Source organism: Bidens hawaiensis, unplaced genomic scaffold (assembly GCF_021521415.1).
Source record: "Bidens hawaiensis isolate Kalapana, Puna unplaced genomic scaffold, B.hawaiensis_p1.1 tig00021325_1, whole genome shotgun sequence".
NCBI classification, from domain to species: Eukaryota; Viridiplantae; Streptophyta; class Magnoliopsida; order Asterales; family Asteraceae; genus Bidens; species Bidens hawaiensis.
Window position 1 is genome coordinate 181,093 of NW_027493296.1, and position 12,153 is coordinate 193,245.

The window sequence follows — 12,153 nt, forward strand, 5'->3', positions numbered from 1 at the left end:
ACAGTTTTTTTTAAAGGTGTGGCAAAAAGTACCTGAGTAGGTATAGAATTGTCACATGAAGAATAATATGTGTGGCCAAAACATTCTGGAAGGTTTTCAAACATGGTCAAAGACCTTTTAGCCACACATTTAAGCCGAAGTGTGGCAAATCGCCCAGACCACATGTGTGGCCGAAGGTCGATATTCACGTAGTGTTGAGCAAAATTATGTTTTAGGTTTTATATTATTGTAAATAGTCATTAATGTACGCATTATTTCTTGAGATGTAACTCATGGGTCAAACCATTTTCACCAATGAGCCATGGATAGCATGGATTAAGGAGAAGAGAGATTAGAAGATTAGTATGGAATTTTAATCTAGGAATGAATATGGTTAGGACACCTAGACATCATTATTTTTGTTTATTAGTATTGTAAGATAGTCATTAATGTATGCATTATTTCTTGAGATGCAACTCATGGGTCAAACCATTTTCATCAATGACCCATGGATAGCATGGATTAAGGAGAAGAGAGATTAGAAGATTAGTATGGAATTTTTATATAGGAATGAATATGGTTAGGACACCTAGACATCATTATTTTTGTTTATTAGTATTGTAAGATTGCATTAACAGACTGCAATTTTGAATATCTAATGTAGGAAGAAAGTAACGTATGACAATTGTATATTTAAGGTAATGCCAATGACTTGGAACATCTGGTCGTTTACACCATACACATGGATAGATCGAAATTTACCCGAGATGAAACTATATATTGATCGATGCCACCACTACATTCATTATCATCTCTACTCAATTGATCACCCGCCACAACAAAACATGTTCATCCTTACTTTTATATATTTAGTCTTAATCAACGTTACCAATATCACGTTAGCTCAACCAGATTTTAGAGCCTACGTTTGTGGAGACAATGGTAATTACACCACAAACGGTCCATACCAAAGAAACCTCAAAACCACCTTATCCAACCTCCATACCACCAACTCCGGCTTCGGAACCTCTCCACCGGCCAGGGCGGCGACAGAGTCAACTCCGCCGCCCTATGCCAAGGAGACATGGAGCCAGAGTTGTCTAAATGACTCCACCATCATGTTGCCAAAAGTCTGTCCTAACCAAAAGCAAGCAGTAGGATACTATGGTAGGTGTTTGTTGAAGTACTCCAACGCGGATGTCATTTTATGGAATATTAACATGGAGGGTACCAAGATTGTGGTGAACGGAATTAGCGTGTTGGACAGGGATCGGTTCGTGGGGGCTCTTGACGAGTTGATGAACAAGATAGATGCGACTGCGGCTGGAGACTCATTACAGAAGTTTGCCACTGGGAACACGTCAAAAGGGTTGGATTTCATGACGATTTATGGGCTTGTGAGTGTACTCCGGACTTATCTGGGGCGCAATGTCGCGAGTGCGTGGAGAATGCATACGATAAGTATGTGACTAGTGGGTCTAGTGGGAAAATCGAGGGGACGTGTTTTCTACCGATGTGTAGATATAGTTACGACACTCATCGTTTTTATAACGGGAGTACTATGGTCATCCCCGCACCACCACCGCCAATGTTGCAGCCAACTCCGCCGGGTTTATCACCAACACTATTAGGTATGAAATATATTGAATATTAGGTGTGTCTATTTGTACCACGTACTCTTTACTTTGCTTAACATACACTCCCTTTGTGAGAAAGAAAATGATGGAGCCCACCCCCAAGTATGTGAGAAAATGAATGATACGTTTAACAACACCTATTATATTTAGATTCATCAATGATGGCATAAGTTTAACTATTTTTTTTTTTTTGTAAAAATTATCATGGATGCCTATCTTATTTTAGTAACCCGAGTTAGTGTGGTCGATATGAAGCAAAACACTCTCACTATCCTAATCCTTAATGAGCAGCAACTAATGGAGGTTTTTAATTTGTTTTTGAGTTATGTTACGAATTAACACCGAGAACAACAAAATTGAAACGATCAAATCAATAATTATTGTGAGCGATTGGGAATTGAAACAGGTTACAAAGGAAATTGAGAATCAAATCGTTAAACAATACATTCAAATCTATCAATAGTTATAAGCCCTAATTCCCAATTTGGCGGTTAATGAGAAGCTAACAAACTATCTTTCACCTTGTCACAACTAGTCCATGTAGTTCCAGAAAATTGACAAATGAAAGTATTTTGAACACTTCAAGCAACTTTAAAAAATGACAGATTCACCCCTAAACTATTGTTGATCCTCGTTGATTTGAACTATTTGGACTTTATTATTAACTGGTAGTGATGCATTTGATTCAATCAATGTTTAATATATTACTAAGGGTGGCAATCTTGACCCAAACCCTTTCAAATGAGTCAATTTGAGTTGTTTTAAAAGTTAAATGAGTTGGTTTGGGTAAAAGGTTTTAAATAAATGGGTCAAAATGAGTCATTTGAAATTCCATCCTTTTGTTTTCGGGTCAAAATGGGTCGATAAGTTCAAAGAAATGGGTCGATGTGGGTTAGTGTCCTAAGGAAATGTGACATGTTTCGAATCGGAACGGGTTTTCGTACAAGACAGGTTTCGGCACGAAGCGGGTTTCAGATCAGAACGGGTTCGGTTCAGGTTTCAAGTCAACACGAGTTTTCACCCGTGACGTGTTGGGTTTTAGTTTCTTTTGTTTCTTTCTGGTCGATTTCGGACTCCTTTTTGTTCGTTTTTTCAGTTTTGTTTTTGTTCGATTTGAATTCTTTTAGTTTCATTTTGATTGATTTTTTCGATTTCGATTGATGTGGTCCGGTTTTGGCTTTTTTGTTTCTTTGTTTCATTTTCGTCGATTCTTTCGGTTTCGGTTCGATTCTAGATGGTTTTTTTTATGAAACGAGGACAACGTATGAAACATTTTAGTATTTTTACTTTTTTTGTTTATGATTTATATTTTGAGTTATAATTTTTTTATTATTATTTTTGAATATTTTTTTGATGGTTTTTGATGTTAATAAAAAACCCCTAAAAAAATTAATTAAAAAAATCATAACTTAAAATATAAGTAAAAATCGAAAAATCTAAAAAAACTAAAATATTTCCGCCGTTATTCTCGTTCACAAAAAAAAAAAAAAAAAAAAAAACCCGGTTTGACCCTAACCTATTTTGACCCAAACCAAAACAACCATTTTTTTAATTGACTCGTTTTGATCCAAACTCATTTTGACTCATACTCATTTTGACCCATAACTCATTTCAACCCATGACTCGTTCGATCCAACCCAATCCATTTGCCACCTCTAATATTACTTAATATTTCTTCTCCTGTCTATATATTTGATATTGCCATATGTGTAATTTGTAATTTTTTTTTTTGGCAAACGTGGACTTTTTACATACTTTTTTTAACATTAAAACACAAATATATTTGAAAACACTTTTGTCTTCTTGTAGGTAAAAGTTCGAATGTGCCAAGATCATTGATAATAGCAATTGCTATTGTGACAGTTGGTGTCATAATAATTGTTTTAGTTTGTATCTCTTAAAATTGAGGAAGAAGCAAAAGCCCACGCCACCGACATATGTTGATGGTAAGATTCATGGCTGGCGTTATTAATTAGCGACTAATAGAGTTATGTCACCGCTAAAAACTACTCTCCACACAGATGAAACCTCGGATATTGGTAGCATTGAATCTTTGAAATACAACTTTGATGTAGTAAGAGCATCAACAAATAATTTCTCTGAAAATAATAAGCTTGGACAAGGTGGATTTGGAGCTGTTTACAAGGTAGTAAACATACTGATTGCTAGAGTTATGTGCCAAAACTAGAATTTGATGTTGTATAGTTGAATGATATCCTATATTTTATATGGTATTTAGGGTATGCTTGAAGACGGACGTGAAATAGCAGTAAAAAGGCTAGCAAGAGATTCTGGGTAAGGTGACGTAGAATTCAAGAATGAGGTTTTGTTGGTTGCAAAACTTCAACATCGTAATTTGGTTAGATTGCTTGGTTTTAGCTTAGAAGGAAGTGAACGACTTCTCATCTACGAGTTTTGCCAAATGCAAGTCTTGATCAATTTATATTTGGTAAGTTCTTATGAATGAATATCCTTCAACGCCACGTTTAACTAGGCCTAAAATATAGATCACAACTAGATATAAATGCAAGACTTTGGTAATTTTATTAAAAAAATCACAAATATTTTCATGCCATAAAAAAAGCTGTTAAATATAGCACATTTTTTAGGTAGGCTTTGTGGTATTGTATATTGAACTGATGCATATATACTTCTCAATCCTACGCTGGTGGTTGTAGATTCAACTAAGCGTGCACTTCTTGATTGGCAAAAACGATACAAGATCATCAAGGGCATTGCAAAGGGACTCCTATATCTTCATGAGGACTCACGTCTAAAGATAATTCATCGTGATATGAAAGCTAGTAATGTTTTGTTAGATAGCGAAATGAATCCTAAAATTGCAGATTTTGGTATGGCAAGAATGTTTAATCCCGAAGAAACTCAAGGTCAATCAAGTAGAATTGTTGGAACTTAGTAAGTATACATACATACTTCCTTTTAACTTAAATATTCATGACACCCAAAAACTTTACAAGCTAAATCACGCGTACATATAGTCATTTTTACTAACTATATTACCAAAATAGCTATTGATGCATGTATTTTTTTAGAATAAACCAATATGATCAGTTGATCACTATAAAATCTTACTTCATTCGTCCCATTATAATTGTCCAGGTTTGAAAAACACAAAGTTTAAGATGGATTAAATGATTACTTTTTTTTCTTATCAAATGACAATAATGCTTTTAAAAAGTGGGTCCATCAATATTGTTTATTAATTTTAGTTGTGTGTGTTTAAGGGTAAACTTGAAAACTGGTTAATAAATTTTGAAAATGAACACTTGTAATGGAACAAATAAAAAAGGAAATGTGGACACTTATAATGGGATAAAAGAAAAACCAACTAGAAAATTAGACATGTTTTTTTTTGTTATAAGAGCATTCTCAACCCGTTCCCCATCTCTATCTTTATAATTACACTAAAAAACACTACATTTCTCTCTTCTGTTTAATTAAATAATATTTTTTATACATTTATCATTACAGTTTTCTCTCTCCTCTACTCACAACCAATCCAACAAATATTAAAGAATAAATAGGGGCAAACAATGTTCCCCAAATGTTTCCCCAAATTTACAAAAAATCATTACATTTTTCTCTCCACTCTATAATTTACACTCATAACCACTCAAAACCTTACCCTATAATTTACATACTCTCCACACATAAATTTAAAGGATGGGATGTGAATGCTTTAACACATTTACACATGTCATACTTGACTCAACACTTGCCACGATATGTGCTATTGGCGTAATCTTGAAACACATTACGTATATTGATTGAATGTAAAACAATTTGTAGCGACCTTTTTGATGATTCTATTAAAGGTTAATACCCATTTACGTGATATGTTTAGTCAAAATCAAAATGTATATTCACATTTCCATTGTATTATTATTATTATTATTATTATTATTATTATTATCCAATGCATTTGTTTGTGATCAATTTTCTCATGCAGTGGTTATATGATTCTCAATTTGTTCGTGTACCAAACAAGAGAAATGATTCTCATTCTCCATACCAATTCTCTTTCTCTACAATTCCATTTCCATTTCTTTTTTCTCTCCATTTCCATTCTCTGTACCAAACACCCCCTTAAAGAATTCATGCTAAGATCCCAGCATAAGACGTGAGCCAACTGCCAATAATGCTTGTTGGTTTAACACACATAGGGATAATTTGTTTCGGTACAAAAATATACTTTCGTTTACAAGAGTATGAAATGAAGAAAAAATAATTATGCAATAAAGTCATTGTTATTCTATTAGAATTCAATTTCCATGTTAAAAATATTCAACATATGAGAATGCTCTTAGATGTTGATATCTCTTTCCACCGTCTTTTGACCAACCATTCGCCACCCAAGTGGCCAAGTCTCCGGAAAGCAACGTGAATGGCGCATTGGAGGCTCTGATTTGACGAACGTAACAATAATTGAATTATTATTCAACTTGATCAAATCTATTGTGCTTCAACCCTTCATTGTGTCCCATGTTCTTTCTTTCTTTTTCTTCAACCCTTCATTGTGTCCCATGTTCTTTCTTTCTTTTTCTTCTTATAATTAGGGGAGATTGTACTTAGATTAAGTATGGTAACTCGAGGGTCTAAAAGGTTTGTCAGAACGGATTTATGTCAGTATGAGTTTATCGATATCCTCTACTTTTCACATCCATTATGTTAGATATTTTAGTGTAACTTGATTAACTTGTTGACCAATGCAAATATATACATTAAACAAGTTAGGGTGCGAGAGTGCACACTTGTTTGGGTTTATTACAAACAAGGGTTCCGAGGAGGCAGTGTCAAGGTCCAAGGGGCGCCCATGATTTGTGTTGGATTTTTGTCACGTTTACATATTGAGTTGGTATATTTTAGTGAATATTTAAAATTCCATTTGGTAACTACAAAGGCAGCTACCAAACCCTGATATGCATATTGATCTCGTCTGAGTTTTATACATTTTTCAATCTTAAAGTGTGTACGACCATATGTTGATCAATTCCTCATGGTGATAATGGAAAACATAAATAGTATGATAAACCTATAATTATATGTGTATCTGTTTATAGCATGAAGAGTAGCAACCGCATCGGAGAATAATGTAGATGACATAATTGTCAGCTTGATCGAGTTCCCCTTTAGGATGTATAGTTAAGGATGATGTTAGGGTTCTTGAGAGGAACCCGGTTTAGGAGAGAGGAGGCACACAAAATTGTATGTGTGTAAGATTAGGTTATGATGTTAATAATTATATCTCTTTATATACACTTAAGGGAAAATCCTTTATTAGTTAATTAAAGGTAATATGGCACACCAACAATCACTAAACTAATATTTAATAAGATATAATTAATATTTTGATATAATATTATATAAATGATAATGATGGCTATATATATATATATATATATATATTATTTATTCTTACATTCTCCCAATTGGTCGAATACTCATTTATTATAAGTATTAGATTAGTCTAATAAAAAGTTAATACTCATTTTAGCTTTAAACTCAAACTGTAGCAGAGAAATATAGTCATTAAATTGAACATTAGCTCAAGACCCCCATTAAACCTAAGTAGTTATGATCAAAATTTTCAAGTAAGCCCTTCAAACATTTGATTTGTATAATAATTTGTCTATATGTCATTATGCATGCAGAAAATATTAAGAGACAAACAAAATCTAAACTGACGAGGAAAACTAATGGTTAATCATTCATAGTACGATATGCAATTGTACATGGTCATCAATAAACCCCTCATGATTATAAGCGCCTTCATAATACTTATGGGTAATAGACTTTTAGTTATATGATCCTTAAGCATATCATGTATGTATTCGACATGGAAATTTAGATTCCTCAATTCGTTCATAAACGAATAATTATTTTCATATCAAATTTAATGCAACACCTCTCAAACTGTTACTGTTTGAGAAAACATGGTAGCTAACTTTATCGCAATAAGTCTTCAATATATAATTTATGTGGAGTTTAATAAAACTTATGAGTCCACTAATACATATTCAACAACATTTATTGACAACATCGTTGTAATTAATCAACATATTATGTCATTATGTCTTAAATTGTTGTTATCAGTTCATTATAAGTCCTCCATGAGATAGATTTATCTTCTGACATATGAATATCTCCTAAAAATTAGATTTTCTTATCTCTGAATATGACAAAATTTAGAGTAATCTACCGGTTTGAATTCTCACTTATTCTTTTAATTTATAGTCTTTTGTTTCTTTTAAAGATATTTTAATACTCTTTTAGATGTTTCACATAATCTAGACATATCTAGTGTGTTGCAATTTTGAGTAATATCTGAACGAGTATAGACTTGAACCCACATAAGACTTCTACTTAATGAAGCATAATGTAATAATCTCAATGATCCTATTATCCTCTAAAATAGAGCAATATTGTTTGCTACATGTGTAAAGACCCATTTAAGGTAAAAATTATAGAACAAAACTAATGCCCCTTTAGGTCTATCTCAGAATGTTATGATATCTATTGGGTAAGGGATTTCTCTGAAATCTATCATATCGAAGTATGTGCGCACACTGCTTTGACTTATGTAACATATACTTGCCAGAAGAATGTCATCCATATAAGGACAAGTTTTTTTAGTTGCTCCCACTCATTTTGAGGTAGGTACATTAATCCACTTGGTTTTTGATGAAAATAATTGTATAAAGATTTCATCACATTTTGATGTTTGCATTAACCCATATATGGGATTTTATTAACTTACAGACTAAATGTTCTTTAACCTTCAATTTATAACTTTTAGGTTTGTTTTATGAACATATAAATATGTAAGCTGGTTGAAAGTTTGTTTTAATGTTCATCTAATGTATCTCTTAACTATTATAAGCTACTTGAACAATAATGATCCTTAAAGAAATCTTTTGTAATATAGGTAAGAAGATTCTTTGATAATTGGTTTCTCCTTGAATATAACATTTAACAATCAGTCGTGCTTCTTATTGCCTCAACCTTTTTTATTCGGATCTAGTTTAGTTATGAACACTCTTAGGTAATTCAACCAAATCTCAAATGTTGTTCTGACTTATGGAGTTAATTTTGCTAATAATAGCTTTATTCCATTTTAAAGATTGACTGATATTAATGGTTGAATTAGAAGATGTATGATCACTAAACTATCCAACATCCATTTAAACTTAGTTAAGGAGGTTACATAATCATCAAAGTTAGTTGGTTATAAAACCTAGATGACCTCCTGAGTTGATTATTGTGTTTATTAGAAGTTTTCGTTTTATGAATTATCTCTTGTTAGGTTGCTATCATTATCAGGATTCTAAGTGTGTAAGAGTTGGTACAGTATGGTGTACAAGAGGTGTAAAAAGAGTTAATTATGGAGCAAAATTTAATGACACTCTCCCTCCTGCCTCTTGTACTTTTGTCAAGTCATTATAATGACTTTATACTACTTCCACTAACCTTAAAAGCCTTTAAGAAATTTGCATACTTATGGTCAATATTTAAAGACTAATAGATTCTATCATAGAAACAAGTTAATTATGTAAGTCGTCATAGTTTATCTTGTGAGGATTATTTAAGTAAGAAGTCAGTGCATGCCCACATTTAAGAAACAATGAAACTTTTATAAGAGTAGTAGTAAATTCTAAAGAGATAAGTTTTAATGAAATAGTGTTACGATGAAGCAGTGTCTTGTACAAAAGGTGTTATTGAGATAATATCATGTTTTCACTCCCCCACTTCTTGCAAATCTTATAAGTTATGATTGAGACACTTAAGGCTCCCACTGTTTTTTAATATCTCTAGGAAAAATACAAGAGAAGTTTCAATGATGTGTGTGACGTGGGAATCTGTCATATATAGTTAGACTTGATTTGATTTTATTAACGTCCATATGTCATAATAAACTTAGGGACATATTTAGAAGAAATCGTATTAAGTATATATGAATGGATCTCTTTAAGACCATGGACCATAGAAGACATATTAGATACAAGTAAATAGCCTTTTATGATAAAGAATCATGTCTGAATATTTCGTTTGAATAAGTTTCACGGATGTAAGCGAAATATAACTTCTTGTGGACCCATGCTTATTTTTTTAGCCAAGTAATGTTTAGGGCATCTAACACATGATTTAAAATCACTAAGAATGAGATTATGAAATTCACTCTCATCAACCATGTCATTATTTCTCATGAAATCTGGTTTTAATTGATGAATTTTACAGGTCTCATTTGTCTTTTGTTAAATTTTTCTTTGCATGATAACAAAAGTTGTGAAAGTATATAGTATCATCTAGTTCTATTTTAAAAATGTTTAAAATATTGATAACAAATAATATGAGAGTTTAAGGTAAAAGTGACTCTATGTTGGCTATGCAAACCTCATAACTGTCAAAATGTAGCTTAAGTATTGATACTAAATTCTGTTTTATCTCCACAATATTTAAGGTATCCTAAAGCGTAATTAGAAGACGGTTTTTCATGATTCTAATAACCTTAACATTTAAATCTGTCACTAACTCTCATGTTAGTTATTTGTTGATTTCGGGTAAACATATAGAAGTAGACTCAACCAGTCATGTGTTAATAGGAATATTAGGATTAACATACTAAAATATCATTAATATTACACAACTATCAATTTTAGCTGGTTGTTCTTTTTTAATTATGGATAGTTGTGTTGCTTATGCCTAATCTAATGACATATGTTTGCAATGAGACTCCTCCTTAGAGGACTTAAAGATGGAAGTAATACTTGTATTTTGTCCATGAACCTTAGAATTATCCTCTTTTAGGTTTTAGTGGTAATGAGTTGAATAACATCTTATTTTTCCAGTACCAAACATTTTATTTTCTTGTACATATGTTGATGATCAACACACTCATTTTTCTTTTGTACTTATGAGTGCTATAGTTTATTCTTAAGGTACCAAATTGTACTATTGAAAATTTTAGTATGTACTAGAAAATTGTACTTATTTTCATGTGTGAGCCCTTAATTTTATGGGTCATGATATTGTAAATTTTGATGTATTTAGTAATGTCATTTAACCTAATATTTAGAATTTTCAAGGAACACATGCATCTTAGAAGTTATTTTAATTATTTTATAGATATTAGATTACTTTTAGGAAAAACTAAATCCATAATAACTCTATTTGATAGCATGAGTTTATTGATTATCATAAGACATTATGTTTGACTCATCCCATTTTTCATGCTTTAGGTTTCTTCTTTATTACTATTATTAGGAGCAACGAGATGATCATGTCTTGAGAATAATCAAAAAACGAGAAAAACTACAAAGTTAATGAAATTCTTTATGAAGCAAGACATATTTGGGTTTGAGATTAGAGTGGATGATTTGAATGAGATAATTAATTATAGAAGAAAATTATAAGGAGTAATGTTATGAGATATTAAAATAATAAATATTAAAATTTATGATAATTAGATTAATGCAGGATCATTAATGTGAGGATCATTATATTTTATTGAAGATGTGATATGCCTATTATTAACATCAAACTAATGGACTATAATTAAAAGTTCTACTTAAACAAAAAATAAATCACATTTGGGCAGAATTAAAATTTATTTAAGTATATGTGTGCAAAGCAATTGTAACACATCACCTTTGGGCATAAGTGAGACAATTATATTAATTATGCACGAGTTAACTTTGCTTGATATATATATATATATATATATATATATATATCATATCACATTTGGGCAGAAATGAAACATTTAAATCATGTAAGCAAAATTAACAAAGCTTTGCAATTAGACTTGAATGAGGGGTAGATGTAACACATCACCTTTGGACATAAGTGATACATCAAAATTCATTCAAGTATGTAGGGATAATATTCTATATTAGTATTAGGATTGTGTATGTCTTTATATTAGCTTATAGTCGGTGTATTACGTACCTTAGTACGTTTATTTTGTATCCATGTTATGTAAACAAGGAGAAATGGGGGGCCATATAAAAGGTCACCTTTACCCCATTTGTCCATAACTCTTCACAACTCATTTGAAATAAAAACCCACTTGGAAAAAAGAGAACTTTCTCTCTCTACCTCACTTTATCTTTCTTTCTTTTCATACAAACTAAGATCCGAGATCTGAGTGTAGTTGTTAATTTCCGCTAGCTAACAACACGGATTGATCCGAGTAAAGTTGTTAGATCCATCAAAAGAGGACCTACAAGTGGTATTAGAGCTTTCGGCTCAACTTTTGTGATTTTCAAATCAGACTTTTTGGGTTTTAAGCTTTAGTTTTTGGTAGATTTGAGGTTTTTCTTCGTGTTACCCATTACTTTTGAAGTGCTTTACATCCTAGAGATACTCGAAAATCATTAAATCTAAGTTTTTGGTGTTTTTTGGTTTTCGTGTCCGGGTTCAGATTTAGTTTAAAAACTTAGATCTAAACCAATCTAGTGGTTTCCAGACTAAAGTTCTTTAGACTTTATTGTTAGTTTGGGTGTTATCCACCAAAAAA

At 31.8% G+C, this 12,153-nt stretch overlaps 1 long non-coding RNA gene across 3 annotated transcripts; it reads left to right on the plus strand.

Annotated features, from left to right (window-relative positions):
- Nucleotides 1–1,304: 1,304 nt before the first annotated feature.
- LOC143563151 (uncharacterized) lies at nucleotides 1,305–4,581 on the plus strand. 3 transcript variants are annotated; one of them, XR_013140612.1, is made up of 4 exons: nucleotides 1,305–1,610; nucleotides 3,426–3,562; nucleotides 3,638–3,762; nucleotides 3,856–4,581. It is a non-coding gene; the product is annotated as an uncharacterized LOC143563151 (long non-coding RNA). The 3 variants fall into 3 exon arrangements; XR_013140610.1 differs by having other exon boundaries at nucleotides 3,426–4,065; nucleotides 4,295–4,581; XR_013140611.1 differs by having other exon boundaries at nucleotides 3,426–3,762.
- The last annotated feature ends 7,572 nt before the right edge of the window (nucleotides 4,582–12,153 follow it).